The sequence below is a fragment of the Zalophus californianus genome, chromosome 11 (genome assembly GCF_009762305.2).
Source record: "Zalophus californianus isolate mZalCal1 chromosome 11, mZalCal1.pri.v2, whole genome shotgun sequence".
NCBI lineage: Eukaryota > Metazoa > Chordata > Mammalia > Carnivora > Otariidae > Zalophus > Zalophus californianus.
In genome coordinates this window covers 66386766-66405054 of record NC_045605.1, presented here as the reverse complement: position 1 = coordinate 66405054, position 18289 = coordinate 66386766, and positions in this window count along the sequence as shown.

Sequence of the window (18289 nt, the reverse complement as noted above, 5' to 3'; positions counted from 1 at the left end):
AACCCAGGGAAAGCAAGGGACCATCCTCGTGAGGCCCCGAGGCATTCGTAAGCCTCACTCCCATGTATTGAATGTTGAGCTCAAAATTCCTCAGTGGCTGCCCATTCTTCTTTAGATAAAAAACCATATTTTTAAACTTAGACTATCAGCCTCTGCCCGACTCACTAAGACCAGCCACACTGACTGCCCTTCGGTTCAAATGTGCCCTGTCTTCAGGCATGGGCTGGCCCCTTCCTGTGACCCCTTCTCCCCACATGTCTCCTTTTATGTCCCCAACCCTTGCTCACCCTTCAATCTCAGCTAACCAGTCCCCCCCTTAGGGAGGCTTTTCTTGACCCCCTGGTCTGGAGCTGTGCTGATACGGTAGCCACTAGCCATGTGTGGCTGCCAAGCACTTGAAAAGTATCTAGTCAAGGACACCTGGGTGGCTCAGTTGGTTAAGTGGCTGCCTTCAGCTCAGGTCATGATCCCGGGGTCCTGGGATCAAGTTCTGTATCGGGCTCCCTGCTCGGTGGGAAGCCTGCTTCTCCCTCTGCCCCTACCCCTGCTTGTGCTCTCTCTCTCTCTCTCTCTCTCTCTGACAAATAAATAAATAAAATCTTGGAAGGAAGGAAGGGAGGGAGGGAAGACCTAGTCCAAATTGAGATACACCACAAGTGTAAAATACACACCAAATTTTTGAAAACTTAGTATACAAATAAGAATGTAAAATATCTCATTGATAATTTTTAATACTGGTTACATGTTGAAATGCTAATATTTTAGACATACTGGGTTAAGGAAAATATACTTCCACTTTTTTTTTTTACTTTTGCTGATGTGGCCACCAGGAAATTTAAAATTATGTATGTGGCTTTATTTGTGCCTCACATATTTCTGTTGGATTGTGCTGGTCCACAGCATAACGCCCTGTATATGTTTGGACAGCCCTTTATATTTTTTTCTTCCTGACCTTTATTTCACTTTATAATTATGCACTCCCCCTGGAATATAAACTCCATGAGGACAGAGACCGTGTTTGTTGTGGCCTTTGTGACCTTGGGCAGCTCTGGTCACCGCTCTGAGATAAACGGAGATCAATAGATCTACTTTGAAAGGATTGCTTGCGGGAATTAGATAAGAGGGGGTAGGTGCTAATATGGAGCGAGGGGGCATCTAGTAGGGACTCTGTGAATGGCTGCTATTATCAGGGTCGTAGTTATTAAAAATAAGCACCCAGGAAGCCTTGGCAACAGCCATCATACTTCAGTCGCTTGCTAACTAAATGTATTTCCTTACTATAGTCACTAATGAGCTGTAGGCATGGCTTACACTTTGTATAGGTAAATGTGGGCACACACAGATGTACGTGCTAAATATACACGTCATTGAACTGTGCAGTCTGTGTAATACATGTAGGACAGGAACTGAGGGAATATATTTCCATAAGTGGTCCTGCACAGAGACACATGATTCTCAAATAGAAAACCAACTGTGTCACCTCGCAAAAAATTTCAACACCACTGTTATGAGCTGAACAAGGGGCATATGAACATTTGTGCCTAATTAATAACAACAAAAAAATCTGTTCACTTACTCTTAGCAACCAGTCCTAACCCCAGTTCCTGCGGGATGCGTGTCGTGTTGCATTTGAGAAAGGCATCATCACATCTCCAGGGTGCCAAGGAAGGACTCCAGGTCTCCGCGCTGCATACAAAATGGCAGCTCCCATTTGTCAGGCCTCAGCGCGGCAGCAGGCCAGGGGGACTGGCTGCCCAAAGACTTGGTGACAACCCAGCACCTGTCAAGGCGTGGGCCCATGGAGCTAAAAACTGTAGTGTTTCCAGTAAGAACTCTAGGGGCAGGAGCGTCCAAAGCAAGACCTGCCGATCTGTGACTCGTTCATAGACCTCTTGGTGGGCCCCACCTGCAAGATCTGGGCCTGGAAACCGGGTGCAGCCCTGTTCCTTCCACTTTCCTCCTGCCCCACAGCATAAAGAAGTGCTGTATTCTGCGGCCCCTCCCCAAGAGGCCGTGAACCCAGAACTGGGGCTGCAGAAGCCTCCAGGGTACAGACAGGCCCACAAATGGCACTCGGGATCCCAGGCGCCTCCTCTCCTGTGTGGCCAGAGGCTCTGAAAGCACAAGCTGCTCAGGACCCAGAGTCCTTGCCCTCCCTTCCCTCTATCCTTTCCACCCACTGTCACCCTTTATTCATGACAAGAGGCTTGAAAAGATTCAACCAGGCTCAAAATGAGGTTACTACAGGGGTTCCCAAACGCTCTCTTTGAGATTCCCAGCAACTACTCAACTCTTGTTGTCGACGGGCAAAAGCAGCCATAGACAATAGTAAACAATGGGTGGGGCTGCGTACCAATAAAACTTTATTCACAAAAACAGGTGGCAGGTAGGATTCGGACCACAAACTGTAGATTGCCAACCTCTGCTTTATGATGAGCACAGCGAAAACAAATTCAGGTGTCAACCAGAACTTTTGTATTTAAATGAACTAGATTGGGTTGGGATGACATAGAATAAATAGTACATGCACGTTATTGCATGGAGAAATACATATGCTGTGAATATTTTGTTACAAAGGTGTTTTATCCCGACACACCAGAGATGTGTGTCACTGTGTTCTGGATAGAAATTGTAATGTATTTCTTAGGCTGAGTCAGAATCAGAAAAGTTTGAAATACACTGGTATAGTGGATGGAATCTTCAATAGGAAGTTTGATGACCCTGGTTAAAAATCTCCCTTCTGCCATCAGTTTTCGCTTTGAAATTTTAGAAGTCTCTTCCCCTCCCCGAGCCTCGGTTTCCCCATCTGCGGACTGGGAGATTTAGAGATAAGCCTCAAGTTCCCTTGTGGCCCTGAGATTCTGTGGGGGCCATTGTCATCACCCAGTGCAGCTGATACAGGACACCCACCCCCAGGGAGTCCGCCGGTCTCCAGCCCTGCATCTTTTTAGCTGAGAAACAGTCCCTTCATTTCATGGCTTCAAGCCTTATTGAACAGATCAGCCCCAGTTTGTGGAGGAGACTGAAGCCCAGGGAGAGGAAGGAAGACATGCATCCCATCTGTGCCTGAACCAAACTCAAATGTTGGTTTGTTTTTTTAAATCCAAAGCCCTTGCCTTTTTCTCAGTAGCACGGTCCTCTTTGGGGAGAGTAGTTTGCTGCCGCCCCAAACCCCGAGCTGCAGCTCTCCTCCTATTCTTCCTTGGGAATAATTCCTTATGAATTCCCAAACACTTAAAAATGAAGCAGCGACTGCCAGGAGCCAGGGCAGGTTTACCAAGAACAGGTTATGTCAACTCACATCCTTTCCTTTTTTCACGGGTTATTAAATCTGCGCCGGGGAAATCAAGCAGAGAGCATGTACCTGAGCTTCCAGAAGATTCTGACTAGGCGTCTCACAGGGCCCTGTGGAACAGCTGGTGAGACGTAAGCTGAAGAATGAGTGAATGAAGCTGGTTCATGGTTGGGAGATCCACAAAACCAAAAAACATCATTTAATGAAGCAAAGAGGGTCTCTGATGCTTACATTTGAGTGGAAGGAGTGGTGAGGACTCTGGCAAACGGAAGGGGGTACGGTCAGCCTAAAGGGAGTAGCCACCATCCCCTCACTGTGGCCTTCTGTGGCCATAAGGAGACCCAAGTAAGTAGGAGCCAGAGCCCCTGGTTTTTCAAAGGTGAAAATCTGGATTTGCCGTTTGAAAGTATGGCAAGCACATTCCAATTAAAAAAGAAACACTGTGCCTAACCAACAAAACCCATCTGTGGCTCCAGTATGACCCCAAACACATCTGCAGGTCCAAAGAATGGCAGTTTGTGACGTCTGGATTAAAAGTTTGCTGTCAACCTAGAGGAATTTCTCCAAGAGCTGACACAAGGCTCTATTCTCTGTCCTGTCCTGTTCAACATTCTCACCGCAGGCTTGAATGAGGACACAGAAGGCACAATTATCACATAAACAGATGTCAGGAAACTAGGAAGGAGGGCTGGCAGGATCAAAATTCCGAATGATTTTCATTGGCTGAACCCAACATGTGTAGATGAGACTTATTAGAGAAAAATGTAAGGGTGTATATCGTAGGTCAAAAAAAAAAGAAAAGAAAAGACTGTAGCTGCTCCCCATTCATGCCACACTGTTCAGCTCCCTGCTTCCCTCTATGCTGTATGTGCTCATGTGGAGCCCTCAGTTTCCCTTCCTCTTCTGATGGGCCCTTCTCCTCCCCTGGCCTTCCGGAAGCAAGAGGATACTGTCTCACAACCCTCAGAGCCCTTGCCTTCCCTTCAGGGATGCTATTGTCCTCAGTCTAGAGCCTCTGCAATCTACCTTCTACAGGCTAGAGCCCAAGCCTATTTCCCGGCACTTCCCCACCCAAACTGAACCAGCAAACCAGGCCTGATTGTTTTGGTAGCATCTGGAGTGCTCAACCACTATGGAAATCACCCAGACCCAAGGAGGTTCACTGAGCCAGGCCCAGCTCCAAGGTGACCTTGTTCCTCAGGTTGTGGGGAGCACCAGCCTTCACACCTTCTGGGCCACGAGAATGCGAGCCCCACCAGGCAGGATCCTGTGCCCTACCTAGCATTCTTCACTGAGGGCCCAGCACTTAGCACCAAGCCTGGCTCGGATGAGGTAGGCAATTCATAGTAGTGGTCAGGGCTATAAAAACATACTTGGTGGTCAGAGAAGTTTGAACATTAACTATAAACTAGATAACACTAAGAAATTGTTAATTTTGTTAAGTGTGATAATGGCAATGTCACATAGGAACATGCCTCTCCCTTTCTGTTTTTCATTTTCTTGGGAAATGCACAGTGAAGTGATTTAGGAGCGAGATGACATGTCTGAGATTTGCTTTAATCTGCTCCCCCCGAGGGAAAGGGGGGGTGGGCTAGATCAAATTCTGTGTGTGTGTGTGTGTGTGTGTGTGTGTGTGTGTGTGTGTGTGTTGGAATATTTTTATAATTAAAACTTTTTAAAAATTGATGAGGCTGTAACTTGGGCCTTCCACCAGTGGAGGTGCTCTAACCGGGATTAATCGCAGCAACTCCAGCCTGCTGCACGTGGAGCCCTTCTGGCTGAGGCGTACTCTCCTTCCTTTTGGCTTCCTACAAAGGTGGGAGGAGAGAGTCCCACCTCGTGATGGGAAAGAACCCAGGATTCTCTTGGTACACTGGCCATCCCCCATCCCAGCCCCCACCAGGCCCCAAAGCAGGGTGAACCCTGGGGCTGACGTGAGCAGTACAGCTCTCAGGAAAACGATCCAAAACTTGGAAAGGAGACAAAGGGTGGGTGGCATGCCCTTTAATGCCACAGTGGGGTAAAGGGCACCCAAGAAATATCTAGGGGATTGCATTTGGTTCAACTCACTATTTACTATTGATTTAAAATTTCAGATTTAGTAAAGGTACATATTGTTGATTTTGACCACTAGAGATGCAAATAATTCCTAGCCAGTAAGAAAGATACTCCCAAAGTTTACATTTATGACCCTTCTGGACGTTAATCAGTTTTGGATCCAACCCAGCAATCTTACCCTAGCATTTCCTACAAATACCTAGCTTCTTAATGTTTCTTTTTTTTAAAGATGTTATTTATTTGAGAGAGAGTGCACGCGAGAGAGCACGAGTGGGGTGAAGGGCAGAGAGAGAAGCAGACTCCCTGCTGAGCAGGGAGCCCGATGCGGGACTTGTTTCCAGGACTCTGGGATCATGACCTGAGTTGAAGGTAGATGCTTAACCGACTGAGCCACCCAGGCACCCCCTAGCTTCTTAAAGTTCTTTAAGCTAGTTCCAATGTTAATTAGACTGGTTCCCCTATTCATTAATGAGTAGAATAAAATCTTTGACATATATTCATTTTATATCGGTATGAGAGTGATGTTTTTTAATCTTTTGAAAATTACACTTTATCAACATCCTGGGACCCGTCTCCTGTGAGTCAGCTGTTCCCATTCTGTTGACATGGGAACTATGGAGTTGGCCCATTTCCACATTGGATGGTTTCAATCCTTTAAAAACAAAACAAAACAAAACTTCACTTTTTTTTTTTTTTTAAAGCTAAAATTTGTTTCGGTAGAGCTTTCTTCCTCTGTTAATGCAGTGAAAACAGTAAAGGCTTTGGAATCAGACAAACCTCGGTTCGAATCCCAGTTCCACCACTTATGAGCTGCCTGGCCTTCAGAAAGGTACTTGATCTCCCCCAGGTCCTCCCTTTCCTGATCATCCCACTAGGAGAATGAACGAGGTCATCCCTGTAAAGCACCGAGCACAGTGCCTGGCACATCTCGAGTGAGTTTATCTTCTTAATCATTTCCTCGTTCATTCATTTATTCAACAAACATTTATGGGGGCACTGGTGGCGACTGCTGGAGACGCAAATATGCATAACAAATAGCTCCTGTTCTGGGGATGCATGCAAATTAGGAGAGAAAGAAATGTTTAAAAAGAAATTCTAATACAGCATGATAAGTACAACGAAAGAGTCGTGTACAATGCACAGAGGAGAAAGTGATTAGCTCTGAGACAGAAGCAGAGATGGTTGCCAAAGTCGACTTCCCAGAGAAGGTGACGTCTACAACGTGTTTTGAACATAAATAAGGGTTTTCCTGGCACTTGGGGGGAGAAAACCTCACAGAGACTTGGAGAAATAAAATCGCATGCTAGGCCTTGGTGGAGTAAAAAGAGCAAATGGAAGGGGGGAGGGGTGCGCAGGGAGATGAACTGAAATGGGTCGTAGAGATGAAATTGGTAGGCAAAGGAGGTTTCACTTTTTCCTTAAAAAATGATGGAAAGTTTTTGAAAGATTCTAAACAGGGGAGTGATAGTAACGTGTGTGTGTTTAGAAAGATCGTAGTGACACAATATGAGGAATGAGGCAAGACTCAGATTAGAAGACGTCTTTGACCAGCCAGTCCAAATAGCGGTGAAACAGGTGAAATGTGGCAACAGAGAATGGACGGGAAATGTGTAGGAGGCAGAATTAGCCAGACTTGGCAAACAACATGGCAACCACGGTGACTGCCACCCCCGACCTCCCTTTGGAAGGGAAACTGAGCAAACGGCCCTTGAGCAAAAACTGGCAACCAACTAGACCCTAGTGGGCATCTGTAGGCTGCTCAGTTACCAAAAAGTAGCTGGGTGTGAAGAGCTCTGTCCAATAGGATTGGTGGTAATTCACTAGGACAGTGAAACACTTTCCAGAATTTGAATAGGAAAATGCAAAGATAATTAGTCAGCTGGGAACAGGGAGAGAAAGGAGAATGGCATGCAAAGCAACATGCAGATGCTATGGAAAAGAGCTCAGTACCAGAGGCAACAACAGACCACCAGAGAGAGCCAGACACTCTACAGTAAAGTTGTTGTTAAAGTCTTAGAGTCCTTGGTGGCATCTGGGCATAAACCCATCTAAGGGAATCTAGGTTCCTCACCACCAACACAGTTCTATTCTCTTGCTTTGCCTCTGGTCACACGTTTGGGGAAGAAATGCACCTGCATAAATACTTGAATACAGGACTCATGTTCTCCAAGTCTTCCCTTCTTCAAGCTAGACATGGCCCCCTTCCTTTACTCTTCCTCATTGACCGTGACTGCCCTCTCTCCCCACTCTGATTTTCTCCATTGCACAGACCTCTGGCTGATCTTGCTTCCTGTCCCTGGGATCCAAAATCAGGGCACTCAGTTCATTCCCAATTCCTATCTCCACTTGCCTGGTTGGAGCTCAGCCCTTCCCCCACACCTCCCATCCAAGCCCTAAGCTGCTCTACCCTTTAGTAGGTTAGGAGAGAAAAGTGGCAAAATGAGACAGAAACGCCTAGGGAGCTACACCTGGTCACAGAGAAGGCAAGAACAAGGAGAAACTTCTTACTTGCTGGAAAGAACTGCATTTGATCCTCCATTCAGGAATAGTATTTCCCCAGGTCCCTGGCTCAAGAGGTTTAAAACTGGCATTTTGAAAAGATAAAGAATCAGCTGGAACCCAAATATCCATACATTCCACTAATGCTCAGCTATATCCCCAAAGTGGACTCATGAAAATTCAAGCTCCATGAGGACAAAGATTTGTCTTCTTCATCACCAAATCCTTCAGTGCCTAGGATAATGTCTGGCATGCGCTAGGGACTCGGTAAATATTTACTGAGTGAGCAAATGTACAGATTCACAGCAAATCTGCAGAGAAGTCTCTGATGAGATACCAGAGTTCTCTGTCCTCAGCTTACCATGATCAATAATTTAGTGAAAACGTAAAGGGATTTCTGGAGGGAAATAGATACAATAAGAATGGAGCTGGGAGGAATTTTGAATGCATTGATGAATTGACTCAAGATTTAAAATATCGGACGAAGACAGAGCAATCATCGATATTTTGATAAGAGATTCTAACAAACTGTCATAGTGGTTGAGAGACAAGAGTTAGCAGCACTACACCTGGAGAAGAATAATGGGTCTTAGTTGACCATAAGCTCAATAGGAATTTGAGATACAACAACAACAAAAAAACAAAAACCACAACAACAGAACTGCCAAGAAAGTAACCACACTTTGAGGTACAGAATCCAGAAATGTGGGAGGCCGTGGTCCCAGGACAAGATGTGCTGCTCAGACCACCTTAAGAGCAATTGGCTTGGTACAAGAAATATGCTCAATGGAGCGAAATGAGGGAGAGGATGGAGCTCATATGATACGAGAAACAATTGAAGGAACCGAGTGTGTTCAGCCTAGGGAAGTCTCAGAGGGTATATGAGTTTCCTAGGGTTGCCATAACAAAATACCACAAACTAGGTGGCTGAACACGACAGAAATCTATTCTCGCATAGTTTCCAAATCCAGAGTCCAAAATCAAGGTGTTCACAGCACCATGCTCCCTCTGAAGTCTCTAGGGAAGATCCTTCCCCACCTTTTCCAGCTTCTGGTGACCCCGAAGGCATTTCCCGGCTTGTGGTTACATCACTCCAGTCTCTGCCTCTGTCTTCATGTGATGTTCTCCTTTTATGTGTCTGCGTGTCTTATAAGGACACCAGTGATATTTGATGAAAGGCCCACCTTACTCTAGTAGGACCTCTTTTGAACTATGTACGTCAACAACAACCCTATTTGCAATCAAGGTCACATTCTGAGGTACTGGGTGTTGGACTTCAACACCTGTCTTTGGATGACACCATTCAGCCCATAACAGGGCAAGAGAACTGTGTTCATATATTGGAAAGAACTCTCCTGCATAGGATTTTATATATAGGGCCCAAAGGGCAGAACTAAGAAGAGGGAGTGATGGTCACCAGGATGCACATGGTAGCTACTTATAAGAGAGAACTTCCTAAGTGTCGAAGCTGCCTCCCTTCTGACTCCCAACCCTAACGCTGCTGCGGAAGAGATGAGATGACCCATGGGGGTGGCGTCGGCAGGAATTCTTTCCTGGGAAGCAGCTCAGGCTGCATGGCCTCATGTCACTCTGTCAACTTGATTTCATGTGTCTCTGCCCTCTGGTGCTCTGTCACAAGGGAACCATTTCTAACCCAACAGAGATTTAAGTGGTTGTTTCCAAGAGGTGATATAAACAGATGAGCTCTGTGATAATGCAGGCTGCTTATGAGAAATGGAGCATGAATTGCAGACCCAAGAAATGAATATAAATTCAGCCGCTATTTTAATTTTTAATTGGAAAAAAAGCCCATCCCAGCCAGAAAGAATAGGGGAAGAGTGTACTTTGTGCAGCACTGTAGAAAACATTTGTTAGCGCTGCCAAGATAAATGGTGTAGCCTTGTTGCCTCTGCCACCCTCGCAATTGGGATGGGAAAGATTTCTACAGGGACCGCCACTGCTGGCCGCCTCCATGGATAATGAAGGTCATGGTTTATGGGCACAAACTATTCTGCTCCAGATGCGGCTTCATTGGTATGCAGGCATGGAAACCCAGAAGCCAGACCCATGCACTGATCAGATTTTGGAATGTAGTCATAATATAGCCCCGCTCAAACTCCCTCTCATTTTTCTGGACTGTCTGTGATGGAATGGAGCAGCTGGAAGAGAGAAAGGGGCCAGGGGAAGAGAATGGACATTTATTAGGCACCTACTTTGTGCCGGGCATTGGTCTCATTGAATTACGGAGGCTTTGGACCCTGTGGATGATGTAGTCATGGCTTGTGTGTGTGTGTGTGTGTGTGTACGTGCGCATGCGCGGGTGACTTGTTACCGCGTTTGTGATCTAGATAGAGAAATGAGGGGAGGGAAAAGGTGCAAAGTGCTTAGAAGATGGAAAGATTATGGAACAAAAGGTGCATCATCAAGGTGGAGGCCTGAGACCAGCCTCATGAGACCATGAAGTGGCCAATGTCTTAGGGGGCCAGGTAGGGAAGTTCCTGTCTCCAGCAGGGGTGTCCAGCTGGGACAGGATCCACAGGGTCAGCTCAGACTGGAGTTGTAGGGGTGCCTGAAATCAAGGCCTGAAATGGAGAAAGCTGAAGGTCTGAGAGGATGGAAGGTCTTCCAGCCAGATGGACCCCAGCTGGACATGCAGGTGTCTCTGTTGAGAATCCTGATGCATCCAGAGCCCTAAACTCGGTCACTTTTGTTCACTTTACACTTACTTATTTGCTTGATTTACTCTGAAACCTCAGTAAAACTATCCCCTTAAAGGCTCTAGACCAGTGGTTCTCAGGCACTAGGATGTTAGTGGATCATTGGGGAGATTACCTATAAAGCAGATTCCCAAATCCCACCCTCAGAGCCAGATTCAGTGGGTTTTGGATGAAGCTTGATGTATATGTATCTCAGCATCTCAGGTAAAATGGAGGACCATGCTTTGAGAATACTACTCAGATCATTTATGGCTTTGTCAGGGAAGAAAAAAAAAAAGGTATGCATCCATACCTGGGCTAAAGAGGAGAAGAAAGATAAGTGTCCCTAATGGCCAGGTGTGCTGGTGCCACAGTATGGGAGCCTGGGGGTGGGGGGCTGGAGGCTGCCCCACAACTATCCAGCTCTCAGAATTTTTAGAGACTCTTGGTTATGCCTAAAATCTCACCACCACTCTCTTCCTTAGGGTAAAAGAATGTTCAGCTTTTTCAGCTATTAACACCTTAGTATGAATTAGACCATACTCAGGCAAATTCTTTCCCAGAAAAAGGAAACCCACAAGAAAAACTAATTTTTCTGGAATGCTCCCATGGGTTCAGCACTCTGTGATGAAGACCCTTGAGTGAGGCTTGGTCAGTGCTCATACCAATCCTCCAAGATGGTATTTTCTACATTTGACAGATGAGGAAATGAGGCTCAGAGAGATTAAGTAAATTGTCTAGGGTCACTCAATTGATGGTAGTAGACCCTAGATATAATCCAAGGTCTGTCTACCTCTGAAAACCATCCTTAGCCCACAGGACCACTCTCCAAACATCAACTCTAGTAAGGGAAGGAAGGGGGAGCCCTACTGAGATCAGGCCTGAGTAGGCTGCCACAGAGGGAAGGAGACAGTGACCAGGACAGGACATTGGCAGAAAGGTAGTGGGTCTAAACACAACTTGTACTTTACAACACTTAACACTTTGATCTGGTTATCAAAGTGAAGTCTGTCTGTCTAAATGAGCATTGGCCTTTATCCAGAAAGAGGTAAGGGCAGGAAACCTCTCTTTCTCTAGAGGGCTGGCACTATGGGAAGGAGAAGACCTAGGAGGTGAGCAGCTAGTCCCACCTGGGCTGGACGACAAGGCTGGGGTCAAGGCTCGGTGTGCCTGGGTATCAGCTCTTAGCTGGGCATGAAATGTACCTCATCAGAAAGGGAGGAGGGTTGGCACAAGGACTGAGCAAGAGGGCTTTCACAAAATGTAGTTGTGGGGGGGGGGGGGCAAGGCCCGGGTGAACCCGTAGATGCTGTACCCATGGATGCTGAGTGTGGTGGGAGCAAGTGGCTCCATGAGCCGGCTCTCAGGGCAGGCTGGAAATGGGCCCTCGCCTCTCCTGGGAGGATCTATTTGGGAGCACCCAGGGCTACAGGCATCTCTGCTGAATGTCTTGCCATTCCCTCAGCTCCATGTAGCTCAGATGGAGCCTACCTGCCTGCTTCCAAAAGCAGTTTCTACTCCGACTTCACTGATATTGTCAGAAGCACCGGCATTCTTGGACGTTCGACAGCTGGACCACGTCTTTGGATTCTCCCTTCCCCACATCCGGCTGACGGCTTCTGTGTCACATCTCCCCACCTTTTCATTCTTACTGCCACATGCCCAGGCCGGGCCCCATCCATACATGCCACGATTCTAGCAGCTCTGCAGCTGGCTCTTCAAAACCATCCACGATCCAGCCCCATCCCACCTCATAAACAACAGCCCACTCTCCCATGGTTCACTCACATGAACTGTGCCCTCCTGACAGAATGGTCTGCTGTAAGCCAGCCTCATTCCTTTGCTCATGCCATTTCTGCCAGCTGGATTTCCATCTTCCCTGCGCATTCAGCTCTCACCCCCTTCTGTCCATTCAACAAACATTAATGAGTGCCTACTATGGGCCAAGGACCCTTCTAGGTTCTGGGGATCCAGTGATGATCAAAACAGAGTCCCTCTGCTCTGGGAGCTTATGTTCTGCGGGGATCATGGAAAATAAAGCATGATAAAGGGACAAAGGATGGCACAGGGTGGTCAGGAAAGGCTTCTCTGGGGAAGTGACTTTGGATCTGAGACATGAATGTAGTAAAAGTTAATTATGTGAAACTGGGGCAAGAGCTTCAAAGTCTTCTCCTTCCTCGAGAGCAACGTAGGCTTTTGAGAAACCAAACTCACCCCAATTCCAGGTCTTACTACCTGACATATTCACACATCCCTGAGCATAGCCTGCCTTGAGTTGCTTTTTATCTTTTTTTTTTTTTTTTTTGTGCCTGATCAGATGCCAAGTTCTATAAGGGCAGGAGCCAGATACCCCCCTCATAAAAGTCACAGGTTAATGAGGGTTACTGCTGGCAAGGATCACCCAGCTGTGACAAAATAAAGGGGAAACTGTTTCACTCTGCTTCTAAAAGCTGACTGGGGGGGCGGGGAGGGAGAATCTCTTCCCTGTGACTTGAGGAACTGTTTTGTTGGTGTCCATTCATTCATGGAGGAGGTTTTCCTAGCTGGAGGTGAGCAAGGCAATGAGGGCCACTGTGATTTGAATCCATGATCCATGAGCAAGCGATAAATTCCTTATGACTGAGGCAGATAATGCCACCAGCTGCTCTAAGATGGAAGGGCGTCTCCTGTTGTCAAACTCACACTGAGCTGACGTCACAGAGAAATTGTTGTCCTGAGGATGCTTCTGACTTTAGGATCATGATTCCAAGATAAATCAGTAAGAAACGCTTGTTTCTTGGTGAGTAGCAGCTAAAGATCCATGAAAAGGAGACTGGAATGGGTCTAGAGTTTATTGAATTGAATCTTGCTTTGTAAATGTTTTTCAAGTGTATAGTGTTAATGTTTAAAAGCGTGCATTCTCTTACTTTAGTGCATTTAGCTATTTTCATAAAGCTCTCCTGTTGTCCCCCATATTTTTGCTAACACCTATTAACTGAGTGTATCCAATTACTGGGTACCCCGTGAGGAGAAGGTACAGTAGTGAACAAACAGTTCCAAGGAACTTGGGTCTAGTGGAGAAGGCAGAGGTCAAATAAATTAGAATCAATAATGAGATGATTACAAGGGAGCAAAACACAGCAGTATAAGCACGGGCTACTGGAGTGTATGAGGTGGTCAGAGCAAATTCCCTGAGGAAGGGACATTTTATCTGAAACAAAAGTTGTCTAGTGTCGTCGGTGAAGGAGGGTAGCCCAGAAGAACGTTCCAGGCATGTCCCTCAATTCGGTGGTGGGGAAGAGTGTGGTACGTGAAGTCCAGTGGGGCTGGGCTGTCAGAGGCTCGGGACTGGCTGGGAGGGCAGCAGGCAAAACCAGAGGAGGGCTTTGCAGGATTCTGGCTTTACCCTGAACACTGTGGAAGGCCATTTCACATTCGGACGTGAGGAAAGATACTAATCTCTACAAAAAACAGAATTATGGGGGCACCTGGGTGGCTCAGTCGTTGGGCGTCTGTCTTTGGCTCCCGTCATGGTCCCAGGGTCCTGGGATCGAGCCCCGCATCGGGCTCCCTGCTCAGTGGGAAGCCGGCTTCTCCCTCTCCCACTTCCCCCTGCTTGTGTTCCCTCTCTCACTGTGTCTCTCTCTGTCAAATAAATAAGTAAAATCTTAAAAAAAAAAAATAGAATTGTGAAAGTTTGCTCTTCAAGAAAGAAAAATTTGAGATGAGAAATGAATCACCTTTTAAGAAGGGAATTGACTCTAATTAAAGGGAAACTAATGAAGATTACTTGGACCTAGAAGTACTTTTATTTACCCAGGCATTATGCTGGAAATTGCTTTTCTTGGCTGATAAGAGAAGCTGGAGGATAAAGATTATTTACAACCTAGGTAGGTAAAGAATCTATGTGCTTACAAATCAGATTGAGACAAGCTCCCCAGTAAAACTAAACTAGATTATACCCACTTAAGTGACAAATTTCTCAGCTGCCATTCTATAAGAGATAAGGACTGTCTTTCTGTCAAATTGTTTTGACACACCTATTTTTGCCCATCCGAACGCAAACCTTTAATGTTTATATATAAACATCAAGAATTCTGAAACTTGTTTTTATTTTTTAAAGATTTTATTTCTTTATTTGACAGAGAGAGAGCATAAGCAAGGGGGGAGGGGCAGGCAGAGGGAGAGGGAGAAGCAGGCTTCCTGCTTGCTGAGCAGGGAGCCTGATGCAGGACTCAATCCCAGGACCCTGGGATCATGACCCGAGCCAAAGGCAGACACTTAACTGTCTGAGCCACCCAGGCGCCCCTGAAACTTGTTTTAGATAATCATGGAAAGTCATAACTGGAGGTTGGAAATTTGTAATTATTATTAGTTACTCCAGATGTAATTAAACATAAAATGAATTAAAATTTTTTTCCTTCTGCTTTTCTTTGCCTAAACCCCATTGTTGACCAACAACATAAAACTCCAATTTACAGCTTCTGGGGTTTGCAACAGTAGCTCTCAGTCTTTTTCTTCTCTCTCTCTCTTTTTTAAGCTGTTAAACTAAAAATGGGAGCTTTGCTTATACTTCACTGTGCCCGGTTAACCCTATCCATGGCTGTCCCCAAACTCCAGCTTCCACATCTTTGCTTGTGTCATCACCCCTGCCTGGAGTTTCCTTGTCACTTCCAGCTCCAGAACCTGGTATTTCATACCAAATGACTCAGGAGAATCTGCTACTTACTGGTAAGGAAACCATAGAGCAAATTTAGGTCTTGAAGTGATCAATAAACTTCTTGAAAGTTGTGACTCTAAATCTAATTTGCCACCATTTGTTGATTCTCTTCTTTACGTGGGGAACATATCTAAGGAAGAAACATGCTGACTGAGAAGGTACAGTCAAATGATAGGCTCCATAAATCCAAGTGGCGCCCACCAACCCTCTCTTAGGAAAGCCTGTGTTCTGTGCTGCCCCCTGGTGGTTGAGGTGAAGGGGCCCATGAGCTACTCTTCTTTGCCAGCCCCTCAAAGATCAAAGGCACACACTGCCGGTGGCCCCAGTTCTAGACATATTTTGCAGCCTGGCCCACATGTTAATCGAACCTGTTCACCTTGGCCTCGACTAATGCCAAGCCAAATGGCAACAGACAATTTGGGATTGGGAAAGTCCTGGTCAATCTTGTAGTATTATTAACATTGATGCCCAGATCATTTAAGATAGGATCAGAAGGCAGAGGTCAGGTGGAGAAGAATACTTTTCATACTTCTGGGGAGAGGATGAAGCCAAAGTGAGTAACCTCTGGGTTACTCCTGAGTGTAGTCCCTTCAGGCACTGTATCCAACGCTGCACCCGTAAACCACCAACCAAAATGGAAATCTTCTGGTGTTGGATCTGGGTGGACAATCACATCAGGTCATCCAAGCCAAGAACTTCCACGTTGAAAGCTCCACGAGTCTTCATGGATCCTAATAGTTCAGAACTTGCCCCACAGAGGAAGCCCCCAGGACTCCTACAACTATTAGCTGTGGCCGCCTTTGTCATTCTAAGCCAGCACTGTGCAGGGCAGCTTCCCCTAATTAGCAGCACAGCACGCATTAACAGCTGCTGCGTGTTTAAATGCTCTCCCCCGCATGGCAAGGGCCTATAAAACCTCCCCAAAATACATCCTCCTGCAAAAGTGGGGCAGGCCATGGCAAGCAGATGCTTGCAGACAATAGGCCTGACGATTTGCTCTGCCAGGATCTAAGATTCTGGCCTCCCCCAGAGCCAGCCCAGGCAGGGGAATGCACCCCGAGGCAACACCACCATCACATAGACTCATGGTGCCTCGCTGAGTACCTGGCACATAATAGGCACTCAATTCATGCGGGCAACCAACAGAGCTGATAATCTGATCATCTGTACCAAGACAGCATGGTGGTTGTCAAACCGTGGGAACACACCCACAGCGAATGGTTAAATAAAATAACTGCTCCCCACAGTCCAGCACCCAGTGCCAAGGATACCCGTCGTTAAATTCACCATCATGCCTGGCTATCGTCGTCCTCATTGCCCTCATTATCATTTATCGACCCGTATTCTCATTATCCAAACATTATACCCAGAAATTCAGCTCTGCCTCCCGCAAGTTCTCCCCCTACCTCACAGATTTCTCCTTCTCATTCTCCATGGTAGGTTCCTACCCTGTGCCTCTCCCTAGAATGATATTTTCTGGTTTGACACGATCCCCGAGTCATCTCATCCATGGCCATGACGTCCCTTGCGTCACGGGAGGGTCTGTCAATCCCCACCGTAGGGGATTTGTCGATTAGCGAGGCTGAATCTCTGTCCCTCGTCCTTGCCTTCCCTGCATAGTTCTGGGTTAGCATAGGCCACAAAAGACAGTTGGTGTGAGAACTTGGAAGACGGAAGCGAAGCAGGGACAGTTTTGTGTTTTACTCTCAGAAAGCCCGCTGCCGGGCCACAAGCGCTGGTGCTACCCACCCACTCGCGCTCCTCGCCTGCGTGAGCCAAAGCCAGGCAGGCAACTCCTCGAGCTCCAGCTGGGTCCCTCCCTCAGCTCGCCCTGCCGGCCCAGGTGCCTGTGAGCTCTGTGAGGAAGGAGAGCTGCATCTCCCGCAGGGAAAACTTAAAGGTGGTGACAGAGCAATATGGGTTCTAGGCAGTCCCCTGAGCTGCAGCTCATGCTTGCAGATCTCCTTCTGTCTTATATTCCCAGGTCCTGTCTATCTTCCTTCCCTGCCTGCCTGCCCTATGGACACCGAAGTAACTGCTGGACAGAAACTGGTGACCCAGCTCCCACCTTGCATGTCAAACCCCAATAGCAAATCCAGATCTATGCAGATCTGTAGGTAGGGAGATGATAGATCAGTTGAGAGAGAGAAAGAAATCTCGTGGTTCTGCTTTTCTGATTGAACTCTGACTGACAGAACCCCCCCCCCCCCCCCGCCGCTCTGGTCACCGAAGCTGTAATCCCATAACCTTCTGACCCTGTCTCCCCCCCCCTTTCCCGACATCTAAGCCTCCACCCAGAGAGCCTTTCTGCCTCCCAACACGCTGTGTTCTCCAAGTACTTGGATCTTTCCACTGTTGTTCTGTTCTGTGTTGGGATTTGACAACAGAGCTACGTTTTATAAACAGCAACTGGAATATCATGATAGAAAAAGCGGAAGGGAATTCATGAGGGACTGCTGCTTAAAGGCTCAAGAAAGAGCTATGACCAACCTAAGTGCCCATCGGCTTGCCTTTTCATCCCCTCACGGCTGCGCAAACATTAAGCCACCACACAGGATCCCTTGGAAGGCCACAGCCGCGGAAAGGGTGCCCACGTTTGTAGGTCAGAGCCTTTCACTGCAGAGCATTTGTTGTAACCAGCGACAAGCATTGCACTCGCTGAGGCCTTGGCAGCTGCTGAATTATTAAGAATGCCTGTTACAGAAATGTGTCTGTATTTATTTATCATAAAGGCGACAGGAGTCGCTAAGCAAATTCATAATGCAAACAGCAGAAACGTTAGCCGAGTGAAGAGCAAGGAGCTTAAGTACTAGCCTTTATGCTCAGATAATAAATATGCTCATTACTCATCTTCCTACCTCTTTAATAATGCCCTGGCATGGGTCCCTAACACGTCCTCCCTCTTCCCTTTCAGCATCTGTTCTGTGGGTGCTTGATTATAATGGAACTACATTTCTTTACAAATGTTCTGTTTCTCCAGACTATCATTCATCTTCCATTAATTCACAAAACATTTATTAAGTGCCTGTTCTTTGCCTGGTG